This window comes from Arvicanthis niloticus, chromosome 18 (assembly GCF_011762505.2).
Source record: "Arvicanthis niloticus isolate mArvNil1 chromosome 18, mArvNil1.pat.X, whole genome shotgun sequence".
Taxonomy (NCBI): Eukaryota; Metazoa; Chordata; class Mammalia; order Rodentia; family Muridae; genus Arvicanthis; species Arvicanthis niloticus.
This window is the reverse complement of record NC_047675.1, coordinates 53,759,525-53,779,246: the sequence shown is the minus strand read 5'-3', so window position 1 is coordinate 53,779,246 and position 19,722 is coordinate 53,759,525.

Below are 19,722 nucleotides of genomic sequence, written 5' to 3'. Positions count from 1 at the left end.
CCACAAGTTCAAAGTCATCCCTTACTACATAATGAGTTGGAGGCCAGTCTGGGCCATATGAGATCAGAAGTGTGTAAAAACAAAGGTGTTCATATTGTTATTTGCTTAGCCAAATTACAAGGAGGCAATTACCAACGCTCTAATACCATTATTTTGATAAAGAAAGAAACTTCAATACTATAAAGATAATGTCATTTTAGAATAAGCATCGGTCCTTACAAAAAGTAAATGATTTATTTATTTATTTATTTATTTATTTATTTGGAAGCCATTCACATAACCCTTATTTTTTTTCTCATTTTCTTATATGTCATTTGAAGCTTCAGTTTGTTTTTTCATTTGTCTATCTAAATTTATTTATCATTGTGCGATTGGGGGGGGGCATGTGTTTATGAGGACACATGTATATGGGAGCATGTGTGCTGTGGTCTAAGTGTGGGCTCTTCAGACTGAATTCAGGCTGCCAGGCCTGTGAAGCCAGCACATTCACTTTCTAAGCCATCTCACTGGCTCCAGTGTTTGTTTTTATGCAAAAATTTACACAGCTCATGCAGGCTTCAGACTTTATGTTGCCAAGGATGACCTTGGACTCCTGATTCTGTGGTGCCAAATCTCTCAAGTACTGGCCACCACAGACATTGGCCACCACACCCAGTTCATGCAATACTGGGGATGGAACCTAGGGCTTCCTGCATGATGGAAAAGCATGAGATCAACTGGCCCTCATGCTAAATCTTTAAAGCTTTAGTTTAAGTGGCCCTAATCTAGTGCCAGATACCTGGTAAAGTTGTGGGGTTAGGAATTGTTTGTGTGCATATATGCATATAGTGTGTGTATGTGTGTGTGTGTGTGTATGATTGTATATACATGTGTGCATGCAAGTTTGTATATACGTGCTGGTGAATGTATATATATATATATATATATATATATATATATATATATATATATATATTGCTAGAACTCTATCCCTTGAGGAGAGACATAAACCATCTCTACCCTTCTCCTAAGGTCCCAATGACAATCCAAGGCATGATTCCACAAAATTTCACCAAGGGACCAATGAGCTTATTGGATTAGCCAAGAGCTATGGGTGAGGGGTTACACGTAAAAGCATATGTGTGGCCTTAAATCGGACAACTAGATTTGTACCTAGCAAAGATGACAGCTCCCCTAGGGCTGCATAGTGGCAACACCCTCCTCCCTTAATCTTTCTCATCTATATACTCTAGCTGCTTCCCCTGAGACCATGCACAATTAGAATAGAATTATATACAACTGGTTGGGAGGGGTAGCTGGATCCTCAGGCATGTGTCCTTCCTTCCAAGACCAAAACATCCATAGTCAATAAGTCCAGCTATGATTATTTTTAGCGAGCAGGCCCAGGTGGACTCCTGAAGATGGGGCCAATTTTTCTCAAAGGATAGTCCTATACAACATTATGTGTGTATACATACATTCATGTGTCTACTCATCTGCCTGTGCATGTATGTGTGTATATGTGTCCATGTGTATGTCTGTTCATACACACAAACATGTGTCTTTGTGTATATGTCTGCATATGTGTGTGCCTGTTTGTGCGTATATGTGTATGTACCTGTGTGTATATATTTGTGTATGTTTATCAATGTGTGTATCTAAGTGTATATGTATTCATGGTCATTTGTGTATATCCATGTGTAGGCATGTATGTGTGTATTCATGTGTGGGTGTGTCTTTATGTGTGTGTGTGTATCTGTATCTCTATATGTATGTATGCACACCTCTGTATATGTTAGTGTGCTTATCCATTGAATGTAACTGTGTATATATGTATGTCTTGGTGTATGAATCTATACGTGTTCATGTATGCATGTGTGTGTGCATGTATATCCATGTATCTCTTCAGTATTTGTGAGTATCTGAGCATGTGTATGCCTGTCTGTGCATTTGTACCTGTGTGTGTGTGTATATATGTCTATGTGTCTTTGTATAGGTGTGTATATATGTGACTCTGTGTGTATAGTATGTGCACTTCCCATATTGTCTTAAATACATCAAGGACTGGCAAGGGTGACAACAATCATCTTTAAGATTTTTTTTTTTGTCCTCTAGTCTGGAATTCCATAAGTGGTCAAGAACTTGGAATAGATGAGTTCTCAGACAGATCACAGCCAACCTCAGGGCAGAGGGGAGGAAGCATGGGGTTGGAGAAAGAAACAACAGTGTTAGTTCATGTTTCCTTCCAATTCATTATCTCGTTTGAATGGAAATGTCTAGAACTACACTGGAGAGTATGTTCTTGCATGTCTTTAATATTGCTTATTGTCACTTTGGACCCTGATTCCACTGGGTAAGAAGAATGGCTTCTTCTTGTAAGTTCTGAATGCATTATCCTGAACTGTGTGGACTCCATTAGAATCACAGTCCTTTAAAAGGGGGTTTTCATATTTGGATCAGCCTACAAGAAGTGGGTGGGAAAACAGTGTTCAAGTCCACCCAGCTCTGAGACCCTTAGATTCTTCTGGCAAGACAGTTACCAGTTGAATGGCACAAATGAGTTAGATATATATGTTCACTTTTTAAAAATGCTTTATATCTACATTCTTGAGAGATAAACAGTAGGTGAGCCAGGTGCTATGAGGGAGGTTCCTCATTCCTGTCAGCGTTCCTGTTAAAGCAGCAGACAGAGATGGCTCTCTCTCTTGAACATCTGCCCACCAGAAGCTGAGATGAAACCTCTGCCAAATTCTGACACCGTATGTTAGAGTTAGGTGCCCTCATTCAGAAGTCACCTTTGGAGAGGACTCTAATTTTAGAGTGCAGAAATGACCCACAGGTGCCACAGCTGTGTCTTTTTTCTTACATATCATGCACTTGGAAGGCTGTCCTGTTAGCAGTAGAACAGCGCCGTCTTATCTCCTTCCCTTTCTAAGCAGACGGTGTCTCACTAGTCCAGATGTTCTTGATGGTGGCACCGTGGATCTGTGAGTTTTAGAAGATCTAGCAAGTTCCATAGGATGCCTCCTTCATTCTCCACATGGCAACGAATTCGTGGATCTGTGAGTTTTAGAAGATCTAGCAAGTTCCATAGGATGCCTCCTTCATTCTCCACATGGCAACGAATTCCTGCTTCAAGTCCTGCTTGTTTGAACTATGATCTTCCCATCCAGGCTTATCACTGTTCAGCTGAGGGATCTGAGATTCTCAAATCTAAAATTACAGAGCAGGTGTTCACGGCTGTAAGGAATGATTTGTTCAAAACTCCTCTCAACGTAAGGTTCTGACTAAGGAAAACGCCTGGCAGAAACCCCCTGGTGTCTTTTATGGAACATGCTCTTCGCACAGCCCTCTCCCTCTGTCAGTCACTGCCTTCAGTTCTTATATTTTTGGGTGCATGTGCGTGTGCACATGTACACATGTGTGGGGGTAAAAGGTCAGCCTCAGTTGTTATTCCTCAGGAACGCTCTTGGTTTTTTTTCAAACAGAATTACTCACTAGCCTGGAGCTCATCATGAAGGCTAGTGAACCCCAAGGACCTGCCTATCTCTGCTTTCCCAGCACGAGCTCATATCACCATGCCCAGCTTTTCATGCAGGTTCTGAGAACTAGCTCCGGTTCCTATGCTTGTGCTACAGGCGTTTTCCTGAATGAGTCCTGTCCCAGCCTCTCTTCACTCCTCTAGTCCCCTGTCTATTCACAGAGAAAGCATTTCCCTATAATCAGAGGTTATCAGAACCTGACTTCTAGTAGCACAGTTTCTGGTTCATATGCCCAGGGGTCTGTTAGAAAGAGTCACGGATTCACGAAGACGTGACCTCAGTAATTGGAAACCTAATCAAAGGGGTTTCTCCTTCAAAGTTCTCACTCCAAGTTACTTCCTGTCTCCTGGCCCAGGTGTCACCCCTTTGAGTGAAGTTGTCGCCTGACTGGTTCATTTAAGCCACTGCCAGGTACCATTTCCAGATAAGCAGACGATCCTAGCTGCGACAGGCTTGAATTAAACATCAAAAGATCACTTAGCCCCTGTCTGCTGTTACAGGAATGGACTAGACAGTAAAAGACAGGCTTCAGAAGTATCTGCACTCTGCAGTAGTTCCCCACCTTCCACAGCTGAAGTGCCCATCTGCCTTTTACTCAGCTCCCATGGCCCCAAATTCCACTCTCGGTTAACCCTTAGCAAACAGGACTTCATTAGCTATTTGCAGGAACACATGTTTCTTTTAAACACGTCATATCAGAATGTAAATTCATTGTTATATTCAATCTTTATTTTCCAAGTATGTTACTTTCTATTCTACAACATTTGCCAGTCTTTCCACATCTGCCTATAATTATTATACCAGACCTGGGGTAGCAGCTATGCATTCATGTATGGATCAATATCACATGGAAAGTAGGGGATAGTGTAAACTACCTTCTGTGCAAACGTTAAGGTCATTAGCTTCTGCTTCCTGTGAGTCCATTCTACTCTATCTTGTGTGATATCTATTCAAGGGAGCATTAAGGTCTCAGCAGACTTGCCTGTCAGTTTAAACCAGAAACCATCTGTCTTAGGGTTTTACTGCTGTGAACAGACACCATGACCAAGGCAAGTCTTATAAAGTACAACATATATTTGGGGCTGGCTTACAGGTTCAGAGGGTCAGTCCATTATCATCAAGGTGGAAGCATGGCAACATCTAAGCAGGCATTGTGCAGGCATAGCTGAGAGTTCTATACCTTCATCTGAAACCTGCTAGTGGAAGACTCACTTCCAGGCAGCTAGGGTGAGGGTCTTAAGCCCAGGCCCACAGTGACACACCTACTTCAATGAGACCACACCTCCTAATAGTGCCACTCACTGGGCCAAGCATATACAAACTATCACACTATCTAAAACTCTCCTTTGAAGCCAATTAGTTCTCACCAAATTTTGAAGTAGAGTAGCAAACATAGCTCAGGCAAGCTTCAAGTCACTAAAGACTGACTTGGAACTTCAGATCTGTGCACCTCCTCCACACCCAAAATATTAGGAGGATTACAGGTGTACCATCATGCCTGGCTTAGAGTTATCTTTACTGTAATTTACATATAAAACCAAGTATGCAGATATATTGATTATGTGGCTCATTTGTGACATCTTCAGCAGGTCTTCATAATGGGAGAAGAGGAAAAAAAACAATCTTTCTTTGCTCTGAAGTTCTAACCAGGTATCTCCCCCCCCCCCCCCTTAGCTATGCCTCCTTCCAGGATTTGATAAATACCACAGGGGACACATTTCACCTCTCAACAAATTGTCCCCTAGGCTGTTGTGAACAGACAACTTGAATTTACTATGCTGAGAAACCAGGTGATGCATTCTCAGCATTTTAAGAGTGTTGGCAGTGCAAAGAGAGCTGTGGATAGTGACCACTGTGGTGTCTTGGGGACATGTGCGATGGGGTGACCTTGAAAAGGAGTGAAGAATGCCCAAGAAGGCATTTTCACAATGAAAAGAGAAAGGAGATAGATCTGTCATCTGTGGGAGTAGGGAGAAGACTCATGGGGGTGTACTTAACAGAAAGTTTTCCCAAGTGGGCAGGTCCCACTGAGTGAACCTGTGCCCTGGGACAGTCACTGACACCTTTGGCTTCTGGTGTGGGGTGCTTCTCATGCTCTGCTGGCAGAAATGGAATCTATTGAGTAAGTAAAACCAAGCAAGATGTTTTCATCAGAGAAAAAATAATCACATGTCTTGGGTCAGCAAGATACTCAAAGATTCAGGAATAGAAAAAGGGAAGAAACCAGACTGGATGCTTTTGAAATGATGGGAAGAGGAGGAAGCAGGGTGAGAATGGAAGGGAACCTAGACACTGGAAGGAAACAGACTTGGAAGAGAGGAGGTAGAACTGGCAGATGATCACCTCTCTGTCACTTCTGCTTCTTGAGCGTGACTGCCACCGCCACCCTCCATGGCTCATCTGTCCCTGGGTGAACCCCTGAGTAGGGAATGGGGAGGAGCATTCACTCCCAGAAGCTTCCTGAATGGGCAGAGCTTGCTGTCTTCTCCACACTTCTCCATTCTCCACAACACAGTTCACTCATGAGTTTTCCCCAAATACCCTATGCTGTCTCTTTCATCTCTCAACTCAAATCAAGAAATGGAACCATGAGCCCAGCTCCATCAAGCAATGAATATCAAAAAAAATTAATTCTCACAGGTATCTCTGCTAATGTGAAGGTCTTTGAAAGTGCACAGTCACCCTCCTGGGAACACTGGAGTCTTCATCTGAAGTGATGAGCCAATGGTTCTGTCCCATTGATTCTAAACCCAGAGATGAAAAAGAAACCAGGCCGGACTTGGAAGGTTATGTAACTGCCTATAGCTATCTTAATTTGTGTTTCCTTATTATTTTTTAAATTTAATTTTCTTCAAACATCTGCATGCATGTGCAAGTGGACATTTACATGTGAAGGCCACAGGTCAGTTCTGGATATCTTCCTCGGCCACTTTCTAACTTGTGTCTGGTACTTATTGATTTCATCTAGGTTGCACTAGAGGTCCACCTGTCTCTGACTCCTCAGTGCTGGGATTATAGGTATGTATCATTATGGCAGCCTTTTATGTGGGTGCTGTGGCTCAAACTCAGGTCCTCATGGTTACAAAGTCAGTACTTATCATTTAGCCATCTCCCAGGCCCTTCTTTTTTGCTCTTTTTAAAAATTCCCCTCCCCTCTTTCCTGGAATATGAATCTTCAGAGTGGTCCTTTTCCCTTCAATCTTTTATCAGCTGCCTGTCTTAGATGGTAAGAGCACTCTTATGTGGTGCTCTCTGGGCTGACGGCAAAGGTTGTCTGTGGAGCAATCTTAGCCCACAGCCTGTGTTACCACACCTCCAATGCACTCATCCACAAGATGGTGATTTTTCTATCCTATGACCCTGCTAGGAGGCAGGTCTGTCACTTGACAGAGATAATTAGGGATCTATACATAACTGGGATCTGTGCTGAGGGGGCCATTCATATCATCCTATGTTTGGGAGAATTTATAAATTCTCATGTATTTTCATAAACACTATTTTAGCCAATCTTTGCAACAACCCTTGAGATAAGCACACATGATTTTTCTTTGCTGATGAGAAGAAATCTAATACCCAAGAAACATAATAAAGTATTCATCATCCCTGGCGCCCAGAGCAGAATTCCACAGCCAGGGTGACTTAAACAGAAAAGCACAGCCTCTATTGCCATCTTCCAGATGCTCCATAGTTCAAGGCAGGGATGAAGAAAATTCTGAGAACACGAATCAGGGTAGCCCTGGGGAATTTGCCCGTCTAGGTCTTGTGGTGAGGGAGTAGGGGGAGGCTAGACACTTCCACATCCATCCAGCCTTTCATCAGCCACCTTTGACCAACACTAAAAGCCAGTTACCAAGAGAAGGGGGAGAGTAACTTCTTTTCTATTACTCCTCTCTGTTCCCAGATGTGGTGTTAGCCACTGGGAGCTGTAATTGCAGACATCACACAAGGACTATGGATATAAATTTCACAAAGGGCAAGACCTTCCATTATGAGTGGGAAGATGGCTTTAATTAAAAAAAATCAATATATTGTTCCCAATCACTACAGTCCCATGTCAGGGGCAGAAATCAATCCTTTTCATAGGAAAATGCTTACATTCACACTAAGATGTTATATGACACATGAGTCACAGAGGGGTCCCCTGCTCTGTCTGGCTCTTGCTTGTGAACCATGAAGTTCTCTACAGTAAAAATGGCTTCTCTCTTAAGCAGATTTTCTCCCCATTCTTATCCTTCCTTGAGTGAAAATAAAACACAAAGCAAAACAACAAATGAAAGGTGAGACCACGTTGCTGAGGGGTGATATGTCTTCCATCTTGTGGTATCTCGTAATCTTTCCTGATATTGAAATTTTACCTCGGGGTCTGTTCAGCAAGTGCCTGGGGATTCCAGTGTTAAAAGGGGCTCCATTTTAAGAGATAATTTCCTTATTCATATAAGAAATTGCCTTTGGTTTTAATCAGTGGCAAGGGTTTGCTTCCCTGCCTCTGGAGAAGCTCTATCAAATGGAGGCAGTATGGCTCTCACTGGAGACCGTCACACATTCTCAAAATAGACTCTTGACAGCATTAAATTCCCCGAGGTGCCATTCCATTTCCCGCACAACATAATAGTAATGATCTTATGAAGAAATTTTGCTTTTATGGAAACTGTTTATTTCTGAGAACATTTGAATGTCAGGCTAAGCGTGAAGCTTCTCTAATAAAGGAATAAATGAAAACAAGGGGCCTAATTAAAAACATTGTTTAAGGAGACACTTGTGAGATAAAAGAAAATCACACTTTACATGGAAAACTTAATCATGTATATTGCTGGAAAGCACTGTAGATTATTCAAGCCTATTTCTCGGGCTCCACTGCTCTGCTCAGTTGAGACTCCTTATGCTCAATCCCTTCTCTACTCACCAAAGGAAATGCTCCCCTCCCTGACCACGCACACACAGACAGGGTTTCTCTGTGTAGCCCTAACTGTCCTGGAACTGGCTCTGTGGGACAGGCTGGCCTCAGTCTCATACACAGGTGATGGGCACAGTTGATGTTAATCTGCTTGTCCCTGGAACGACAAGGGTGTTTTTGCTCATGTTTGAGGAGACTGAACTTGTGTTACAGGTTCACATGCTATTATGATTATGAATGTTTTCTCTGCCTAGGAACTAGATTCTACCGGAGGCTGGTGATGTTAGATCCTTGAAGTCATGCAGGAGAGAGATGGATCTGTAGTTTGGATCTCAATTATTTTCAAAATCATTGTGTTAACAGTTTGGTCTCTTGCTTGGCACTATTGGCACATAATAGGAACTTAAGAGGTAAGGCAAACATCCAGGAGTGGCGAAACAGACATGGAATCCCAACACTGAACAGGCTGAGGCAGGAGGTTCATTAGTCTGAGACCAGTATAGGCTATAGAGAGAGACCCTGTTTCAACAAAAAAAGTTAAAAATAAAAAGACTTGGGGTCTAGGAAGTGTTCAGTCTCTGGGTTCATGCCATCTTCAGTATAGATTGGTCCTGAAACCCTGACAGAGACATGAAGGAATGAAAAAAGACAGACACACGTACACATGCATAGAAAAGCTGGGATCAGGTGTAATGTTCTTTCTCTAACAGAGAAACACCAACCTGGAGCCTTGGTGTGTTTAGTATGAGCTTCATAAGAAGCAGGTGTTAAGTCTTAGTGAAAGATCTGTGTATCAGAGCAGTCTTAAGGTATAAACATCCCAGAGGAGAAAGCTGAGGTCAATGCTTTCTGTACTGGTAGCCAACATTCCAACACAGAGCAGAGGAAGGATTTGTCAGTTCCCACGAGTCTGGGTCCTTGTCATTCACTCAGCACTTCATCTAATCATAACTTTGAGCGTGTATGCACTCACACATGTACACACACACACACACACACACAGAGAGAGAGAGAGAGAGAGAGAGAGAGAGAGTAAAAGAAAATTTTATGGGTCCCATGAAAAACAGATATCATAGATTCTTTCTCCCTGGCCAAGTAGCTAAAGTTGCCCCTCTGGTTTGCCAACCAGAGGCCAGTTAATCCGTAAACAAAGAATGCAGAGTTACAGGACAATGGGCTAGGAGCCATCCCAGGGATGAAGATAAGAGATAAACATCCGCCTGCAGGAACTGCTCCCTGCCCCCATGGACCGGTTTGGCCAGATGTTCAAAAATTGGAAAACAACCAATCGTGTGCACCCGAGCAAAAGTTTCTCCTTTTCCCCACCCCGAGCTTATATTAAAAGAAAATTTTATGGGTCCCATTGAAGACCCCCATACTCGGGAGACCCTTCCTCAAGCCTCCGGAATCGCGACCACCCAAAGATCACAAGAAACCATACCTGGATGCAATCAGCAGAGGTTTATTAGGGAAAGAGCTGGCAGCCAGCGGTCTGACCAGGTACTCGCGCTGGAGTCAAGGTCCGACCCCCTCGGCCAGTCCTTGGAGGGTTTTAAAGGGAAAAACCACAAACCAGGGGAGTGGGATGGGGTTGTTAAAGATACAAAACATGAAAACAGTGGAACAATTCAGAGGTATTCACTCTAAATGATTAGTGTCATGTGGAAATCGCCCTGCATTCTTCTCAAAAATGTGGTTTTTACCATGCCATTGTGCCCTATCCGGCCATTTCAGATTGCTATCTTTACTTTTTCCGGCTATAGGGCTAGGGCCCCACCTAGGTGGTAGCATCTTTATCTGTAATCAGGAATGCCTTCCTGCCTTGGGCGAGGCTTGAGGAATGTAATCCAGCAAGTGTCCTTCACCTGGAATGTGAAGGCCTGAAATCTTATTTTCAGTTCTGTAAGGCAAAAAATCTACACATATTTCATAAAATGGCCTTTATAATTTTTCACTCTACATTCCTCACTTTTTCCGATTTGGTTATGTTTTTAATCATAAAAACTCAATTATTAATAAGTCTATTCTCACCCCACTTTTTCCGATTAGGATCTTTAGAAAAGTTTAAACTCCAGTGTCATCATAATTACCATTTTCTTGACCCAAAGTCTTATATTGGTGGCGCAACACAAAAAGCTGAACAGCATTTATCCTTTCTCTAACAAAAGTTACTAATCTATTTTAAATGTAGGGGCCTATGGTTAAGAGCAAAAGTAAAATCACAAGGGGTCCAGCAAGGGAGGATTGAACCAACTCTCGAATCAAAGTTGCTGTGCATCTCTATTTTGTCTCTGGTCTAACTTTTTTCTGAATTTACTCTCTGGTCACTCTTGAATGGTCTACATAATAGTAACATTTTTTCTTAGAGCAGCACACAGACTTTCTCCTTTAAGAAACAGCAAGTCTAGTAACAACTTAACTTTGTTACTGACTGTTCTAGGGCTCTCAAATCCACATCAGTGGCAGCTCTCAGCTGATGAAAGTAATGAGGTGTCTGTATCAATGTAGTTACACCTGTCTCTATACCTATGGCCACTCCTAGTCACAATGTAACAGCTAGAGTCAAGGAAAATAGGCTGTCTGCAGAATCATCCATCTAGGGTGTATCTCAAACTCAGTTCAAGAGTACCTGCGGGATCTAGCTGGACAAGTACACAATAATCTTTGTTTTCATCAAAGATAGCAGTGGAAACACATGGTGTTAACCCGGAGCTGTAAGTCTACCATTTATCAATTTTAGGCACTAGGTATCTGTTAGCAGGGGTTCTTGGGCTCTATTCTATTGACTAGGGGTTTCAAAACATTTCCTTTTCTTTGTAGCACACTTTCAAAGTTGTCTTCTGACTTTTCCACATTTTGTGGCACATAGCTGTCTACATATACATAAAATCACATATATAATAAAGAGAAATTGCAAAAGGAACAAATCTATATAACTCTAGATTCACATTTCAACTTCAATCTTGTAATCACAAGCTGTCATTTAACCTTGGGTGTACACACACTAAGTCCCACCCTCCAAGGCAGCATTTTCCCTGTGCCTCTGGGGTGGTCTCAGGAGTCAAGGCCTGCTGCTTCTTTAGCCTTGTAGAATAGCAGAAGACCTGGAGCCAAAGAGTAGGGGGTTGTTCAGGCATCTGGATCTTCTCCAGTTGGCATCAGTCACAGGTGGTGATGGTGAACTTCAAGGAGGTCAGATGGTCCACAGCACCAGGAACAGTCTTTTAGTAGCCTGAAAAATCATTTCTCACACAAAATGGGCATTCTGGGTATGGAGCAAGAACAAGGGACACTCTAGCCAGCGCCAGTTCCCAAGGGTAGTTTAATTTTAGGGTCCTGTATATTCTCTCTACCTGTCCTGAGCTTCGGAGACAATATAAACAGTGGAGCTTCTAATATCTCTGACAATTCCTGACTTACCTTAAAACTGCTATCTGATCTAATTACCTAGGACACTTGAAACCTCGAGAAGGTCCCTATTCTAGGCTGTTTTCTCCTAGGTATTTCTTATCTATTCTAAGTCTTATTATTTCTCTGGCTTAGAACCTAAGGTCCCTTATACGCTTTAAGTCTCTTAGCTGCTTGGTTGCACTCATATCTTAAGAGTCCATCTGTGTATTTAGCCTGGTAAATCCTTTGCTTTCTGGGGAGTATAGTTCTCCCTTCTTGTGTCCGCCATTGTCTATTTTTCTCTAGGTAGTATCTGGCAGGATGGCTAGCAATCTGAGTTCTTTTTCTTACTCTGTGCTTTAAGTGAGGCCATCTCTTAGGCCCACAACTGGAACAGGCTGCCGTATCAAGACACTTGATCTGTCCGGTTATTGCCTCAGGCCACTGAGTCTCCTCCCTTTTGGTGTCCTGGGCAACGAGTACTCACAGTTGCTGGCTTCATCAGTGTTTCCTCTCTTGGCATATAGCCTTGCAGGCATGGACTGTGGCAAAAGCATACCTGTTGTCCATGCAGATGTTGGTCTTCTTGTCAGCCCCAAGTTCCAAGGTTGTTCTCTGCACCGATGATCTCAGGGGTAGGGAGTCAGTCCAGATGACATTTGTGTCCACCACAGTAGCGCTGGCTTGTCTCTGACCAGCATGGAGAAAACTGCTCCCGTCTGTAAAGCACGTTACCTCGGCTCCCGGCTGGAGTCAGTAGGAGGAGCCTTTCCTCTACCCGTGAGTTCTTGTCAGTTAGTTGCAGCCTGTCTGGATCCCAATCCTGGGGAGTAAGTCTCAACCCGACAGAGGGTAGGAACAGTCTAGGATGACCATAAATGAATGGGATACCCAGCCCATCTCTTAGTCCACCATTTTCGGGTAGTCCATAAATATATTTTGGCCCATTGGCCTGGAGGAGGACCCTGTCTATCTTAATCACTGTCTTCACACAGAGCTAATATCTTCACCATCTGGGATGTTTTTCAAGGCCTGGGATTTCTTGGCCCTGGCTTCTATTTGTTAGGCCCCTCTTGGACCCTGAAGCTGGCTCCTTTACTTGCGATGCACACACTGGTCTTTTTCAAAGAGTTTTATCTCTCTTTGATTGGAGTCCCTTTTTTCTGCTTTCTGTAAATTCTTTCCTGTCACCTTTCTCTTTCTTCACCTCTCTCTAGTCTCCTCTATTCCTCTCTATTCCTCTGGACTCACAGCAACTGATCTCTATTCTTCTTCTCTACTCTTTTCTTCTAGACTTACACTAAACCTTCTCTATTCCTCTTCTCTATTCCTTTCTTTTAAATCTTCTCTCACTTGCTATTACCATCAATCATTTTAATATGTAGTATACTTCCTAAATCTTTCAATGACTTATCTTGTAGTCTCTGTAGCCTCTGGAGCCTTGTCTACACTGACAGAATGTCTCTATGAGCTAGTCTAGAAAGGCTGTGGGTAACTTATCTGATCTCTGCTTAACCTCATGTGTCCTGATCAAACTTAGTGGGGTCTCATATAATCTTCTCTCTCAAGACCTATCAGCGGAATCTGGCGTGGGCCTCTGGGTGTCCCTTACCTTCTGTCACATGGAGGTCTCAGTCAAATCTGCTCCAAATTGACCTGCTGCTGACCACGGCCTGATCAATTGACGGGGCCCCCAATCTGAAGACCAGAACCTGCAAAGGTCTTGTGAAAGCAAGGCTTTTACCTTATTTATTGCTTTGAACTCTGTGTAGACTGATGCATTTGTGAGGCTGCATGACTGCTGTTCACATCACACTAGAAACCACAACCTAATTCAGTCTGTAAACCTTGTCCACAGGTGTAATGTGAGCTCACCTCTGAAGCTCTAAGAAAGAAACCAAATCAGAATGAATAGCCTTATCTATAGCATTTCACAGCAAGGATTATTAAGATGTTGAAGGTTCATACAGTTATTAACAATTTTTAAAAGGCAACTTGAGTTACATTTGACACTTATTTGAATTTAACTTTTAACAAAATAGAAACTTTGGTCATAGTTCTATAAAAACCTTTTAAAGAGTTATTTCTGATTACAACAAGAACAATAAAGTAAACATTTTTATGTCTAACGTAAGAGCACAAGTCTTCACCACTTCTTTAATTTTATCTTGTCAGAACTCTCATCTTTGAACCAAATCTTAATGAAAATCTCATACAAATAATGAAATTGTCTCAAACAGTAATGGCTAAAAAATTTATCAAAACTGAAGGATATATATATATATATTCCTGACTCATATATATATATATTTCTGACTCAGGGCAGCCTATAACTTTTAAGCTGTAATTTTAGAAAAAAGCACTCCTTTACTTATAAAACTGGGAAAAATCATTATCAACTTCCTTATTACAGAAGCTAAAAAACTGCTGGCCCCCTTTTTTTTTCTACTTTCTGCTGGTGTCCTTCTCCTAGCCACAGAGCAGGGCGAATTATCAGTTTTTCTTGTGTAAATCAAGACTGCCTCACAAGTAAGTTTTAAACTAAATTAAGTAAGCAGTTTTAACCAGTTCTTGTCTCTCTTTTTTTTAAAAAAAAAAAAAAAATAATTAACTCTCAGGTGAACAATCTTGCTGTGGCTGTTTGTCTAGCTGTCCTGGCTCCACTGCCAGGTTTTTTTCTTTTTTCTTTTATCACCTGGGTTCTCATCTATCTTCATAGGCGGCAGGTGGAAAACCGCCATTTGTTGCACTAGTGACCTCAAGGTACCCAGTACAGCCAGGAATACCAAACTAGGTAGCTGTTGCACGCTGTTGCTGTGCTGGGGAACCACGAGTTGTAGCCCGCCAAGTGGGGGCTGGGTGAGCGGGCTGGGTGAGGGCACCCTCCATGTGCTGTTACCTGAAGCATACCCTACATGCGGTAGGCGGGCTGTAGGAACACGAACCGCGAGCACGAACCGAGGTAGCTGCCCCTTATTAAAGGACCTGCCCGCCTTTCTGCAGTTGTATTCTTGTACCGGCGGCTTCATTTCTCTCTCTGCCGGCAATCATGTTACCTATTTTTAACTCAAGATGTTTAACACAGTAGATTAACAGCTAACACACAGATGATTTGCCAAGAAAAGACACACACATATAAAAAAACAACACAAATAACTCACCCCTCTCACGTGTAGTACATAAAACACAGCTCACCCCTGCCACGGGTGGCACAAATAACACTTAACTACATTTGGTCACGACCCCAGATGGAGAAGGATTCCACATCTTCTCCCAAGTAGGAGCGCTCAGTCTCTTGAAACCTGACAGTCAGATCCTCTGACCTTCTGGAAGGCTTCTCACCTTCCCCCTGAAATCCAACGGTCAGATCCTCTGACCTTCTGGAAGTCCTCTCGCCTTCCAAGTAAGACTCCAATAACCAGACAACACGGTCAGTCTTCACAGATTCAGATTTAACAGATTCAGACAACTTGGTCAGCCTATGCTGGACCAAGTCTAACAGATTTCTAACATACCAGCAATGAACAACCCAAAAATAGACACACTGCCATGAGAGCACAACTACCACGGTGGCCATTTCTGACCTTTTCTCTCTAGTTTTCATTGTTAACACACAAAAAGACTAACAAAAAAAAACCCGTCTCAATCGCCAGTGCCAGCCAAGAGGGATTCCACATCCTCTCCGGCACCTAGATGCAAACCTGTGCCAGCCTAGAGGGATTCCACGTCCTCCCCGGCACCTAGATGAACCCCCAAACGTCTCTGGGGGTGCAGCAGCTAGTGACTCTCCAGCACGTCTGCTAATCACTCATTTGTCTCCTCTCGAAACAAAAATGGTTTACTGCCCCTCACGAGACAGAAACAGCTGCCAGTCCAAACCGAAGTGCACTTTTCAGAAACCAAATAATTCAGACAGACGGGCACAAACAACTTAGACTAACAAAAAAACCCGTCTCAATCGCCAGTGCCAGCCAAGAGGGATTCCACGTCCTCTCCGGCACCTAGATGCAAACCAAATAATTCAGACAGACGGGCACAAACAACTTAGAAACCAAATAACTTAAACAAACCTAGACAAAACAGCACACGATTTAGGCAACCCTAGCACACGAGAAATCAGACGATTTAGGCAAACCCGCACATGAAAAACCAGAAATCAGTACATGAAAAACCAGGCAATTTATACAAAAGGTCACACAACAATCAGACAGAAAAACCGCGGTGTCCCTTTACCTCCCAGCGTGGTTCTTGGATTAAGGTGGTCGCATATCCCGGACGAGCCCCCAAATGAAGACCCCCATACTCGGGAGACCCTTCCTCAAGCCTCCGGAATCGCGACCACCCAAAGATCACAAGAAACCATACCTGGATGCAATCAGCAGAGGTTTATTAGGGAAAGAGCTGGCAGCCAGCGGTCTGACCAGGTACTCGCGCTGGAGTCAAGGTCCGACCCCCTCGGCCAGTCCTTGGAGGGTTTTAAAGGGAAAAACCACAAACCAGGGGAGTGGGATGGGGTTGTTAAAGATACAAAACATGAAAACAGTGGAACAATTCAGAGGTATTCACTCTAAATGATTAGTGTCATGTGGAAATCGCCCTGCATTCTTCTCAAAAATGTGGTTTTTACCATGCCATTGTGCCCTATCCGGCCATTTCAGATTGCTATCTTTACTTTTTCCGGCTATAGGGCTAGGGCCCCACCTAGGTGGTAGCATCTTTATCTGTAATCAGGAATGCCTTCCTGCCTTGGGCGAGGCTTGAGGAATGTAATCCAGCAAGTGTCCTTCACCTGGAATGTGAAGGCCTGAAATCTTATTTTCAGTTCTGTAAGGCAAAAAATCTACACATATTTCATAAAATGGCCTTTATAATTTTTCACTCTACACCATGAATTATAGATTCTTTTTCCCGAGCCTGAGTAGCTAAAGTTGCCCCTCTGGTTTGCCAACCAGAGGCCAGTTAATCTGTAAACAAAGAATGCAGAGTTACAGGACAATGGGCTACCGAGGCATCCCAGGAATGCATCCCAGGAATGAAGATCCTGATAAGGAACTGCTCCCCGCCCCCATGGACCGGTTTGGCCAGATGTTCAAAAATTGGAAAACAACCAATCGTATGCACCCGCGCGAAAGTTTCTCCTCTTCCCCATCCCGAGCTTATATAAACCCTAAACCCTGGAGCCACGAGGTCAATGCCCCTGTCTCCCACATTGAGACACGTGTCGGCCCGGAACGTTCCGCCATTAAACTACCTCGTGTTCTTGCATCAAGTTGGTCTTCCGTGTGTCCTTTGGGTGTGCGCCATCCCGTGACTCGAGTGGGGTCCCCTTTGGGGGCTTCCCGAGCCTTTCAATATTAACCCTAAACCCTGGAGCCACGAGGTCGATGCCCCTGTCTCCTACCTTGAGACACGTGTCGGCCCGGAACGTTCCGCCATTAAAATACCTCGTGTTCTTGCAGCAAGTTGGTCTTCCGTGTGTCCTTTGGGTGCACGGCATCCTGTGACTCGAGTGGGGTCCACTTTGGGGGCTTCCCGAGCCTTATGAGAGAGAGAGAGAGAGAGAGAGAGAGAGAGAGAGAGAGAGGTGTGGTTGGACAGGCAAGGAAAGAAAAGATGAAGGAGAATGTGAATCAAGAACCTGAAAACCTGACATGCTGAGATGGAGTGAGGTTCATAGGCACAGAGGGAGCCGGGTCCAATGTCTCCTCCAAGGAAGGAAGCCGTAGGAGGAGTCAGAGGGAAAGAGTGAGGCAGAGACTGTGAACAGACACTGTGGACAACAGAGGTTCTCTTTGAAGTAAGGCCTAGAAGGCAGGCATCATGAGAAGAAATTGGGGCCAGTGTTGAGGCAGCCCTCCAAAGATACATGGGGAGGAATTAAATCACAGACAAACAAATTACTACAGAAATACTTGCACACCTGTGCTTAGTGCAGTGGTATTCACAATAGTTTAAGTTATGGAATCAATGTAGGTGTCAAGATTCAGAAAAATAAATATTGCATGTGTTCTCTGGTTTGTGGTTCCTAGATTTTATATCAATATATAAAATCATACACACACACATACCTTACACATGCATACCCCTTACACACATATATACCCCTTATACACATACACATACCTCTTACACACATACATTACAAACACATATGCACACATACCCTTTACACATACAACACACATACCCTTTATACATACATCCATGCATACGTACAAACATACATACACACACATGCACATGCACACACATAACATCAGAGTAGAAGTAAAGCTGTCTAGGAAAGCAAAAGGACCAGTGGAGAAAGGGGTAAGAAAAAGAAAAAGAGGGGGGTGGGGAGAAGCATGCTCAGTTCACAGCATATATGTGTATGGAAGCTTAGCAAATCAGTTTCCTTTGAGCTCAGGATGAAATGACTGGACTGCAGAGAATAGGCTCTGCATTCTTTGTCTTCAAAGACAAAGTAGAAAGTCGCAGGCTGGGGTTGGATATTTTGAAAGTTGGACAACAGAAATAATAAGGATGGAGGAAAGGATGCTTTGGTGAGAAAGGTTTGATTCATAAGGAGTTCAAGGTTGAAGAGAGAGAGAAACCAAAACAGGAAGAGACCCACTGCAGCTTAAATGAGAATATTGCCATAGACTTATGTGTTTGAATACTTGGTTCCCAGATGGTGGTTCTATTTGGGAAGTTGATGAACCCGTTAGAAGGCAGAATCTTGCCTCTACTTCCAACCCCTCACTCCTTCTGACTGCCAGAGCAGGCTAATGTTCTTGCTGTCATGACTTCCGACTCCCAATGATGGACTGTAGCTCTGGAGGTATCGGCTAACATAAACTTTCTTCCTTAAGTTGCTGTTGTCAGGGCATTTTGTCATAGCAAGAGAAAAGTAAGCAATACCTCAGCTAAAAGTAGTCCTAGTTGGAAAAGGTCTGATCCCACAATGCTGCCTGTGACCATGAGTGTGTCACAGAGTCTCTGAGGGGAGCTCCCAGATGAGATAATGAGAGGGACACAGATAAGGGAAAGACAGACAAGCATGGGAGCATAGAAGGATGGAGGCGTATTGGAGAAACTTCGTCTTTGTTGAAAGGGAACATCAACCACAGACTGAACACTTGGGGTGTTTCCTGAGTAAGATGCCCTTGGGAGGTCAGCCTCTCTGGGAACTTCCCAAATGTAAGGTACAGACTCCTCCTGGCTTGTCCAGATCCTGCACTTGCATGCATGGTGTGCTGATTCTAGGCATAGAACTATCCTTGGAAGCAGGGCCTGAGCATTCCCAGAAACTGTTTAACAGTTTCAATCTGGAGTTCTCTTGTTTTAAAACAATGAGTTTGTTATGGCAGTAAGGACAGGACTCGGCCATTACTCAACCCTGAGGTGGGGGTGGGGGGAAATCAGAGTTTGGAGGCTGTCACCATTTCTTCTTAAGTTTCTTTTTCTTTTGTGGGGCTACTGAGGAAGGTAATCAAAACATTTCTTTAATTAGGAAAAGCCTAAAATAAAGGAGTGGGAGATCAAGATTTAATTACTATATATATATTTTTTTTTGTTTTGTAAAATGTGTACTCAATTAAATACAGTTGGGCAGTCCTGAAGAGAAATTAATAAACAGAGGGTAGGGGAGATGGGAGGCAGAGAGAAGGGACTGTTCCCAAGCTGACATTTTGTTTGCCAAGTTTCAACAAAAAGAAAAGCTTAGATGGGAAGGAGATGCACTTGAGAGGCAGGGCTTAGAATAATAATGTGAAAGAAGCCCCAACTGGGGTGAGCAGAGGAGCCCTTTCAAAGGCAGCTCATCCAAGACAGGTGTTGGTAACATCTGTAATGAGATTATCCATGATAAAAAGCTCCTCAGACCTTAATCCACACTATATTACATTCATAAACACATCCCTGTCCTCCTTCCCGCTG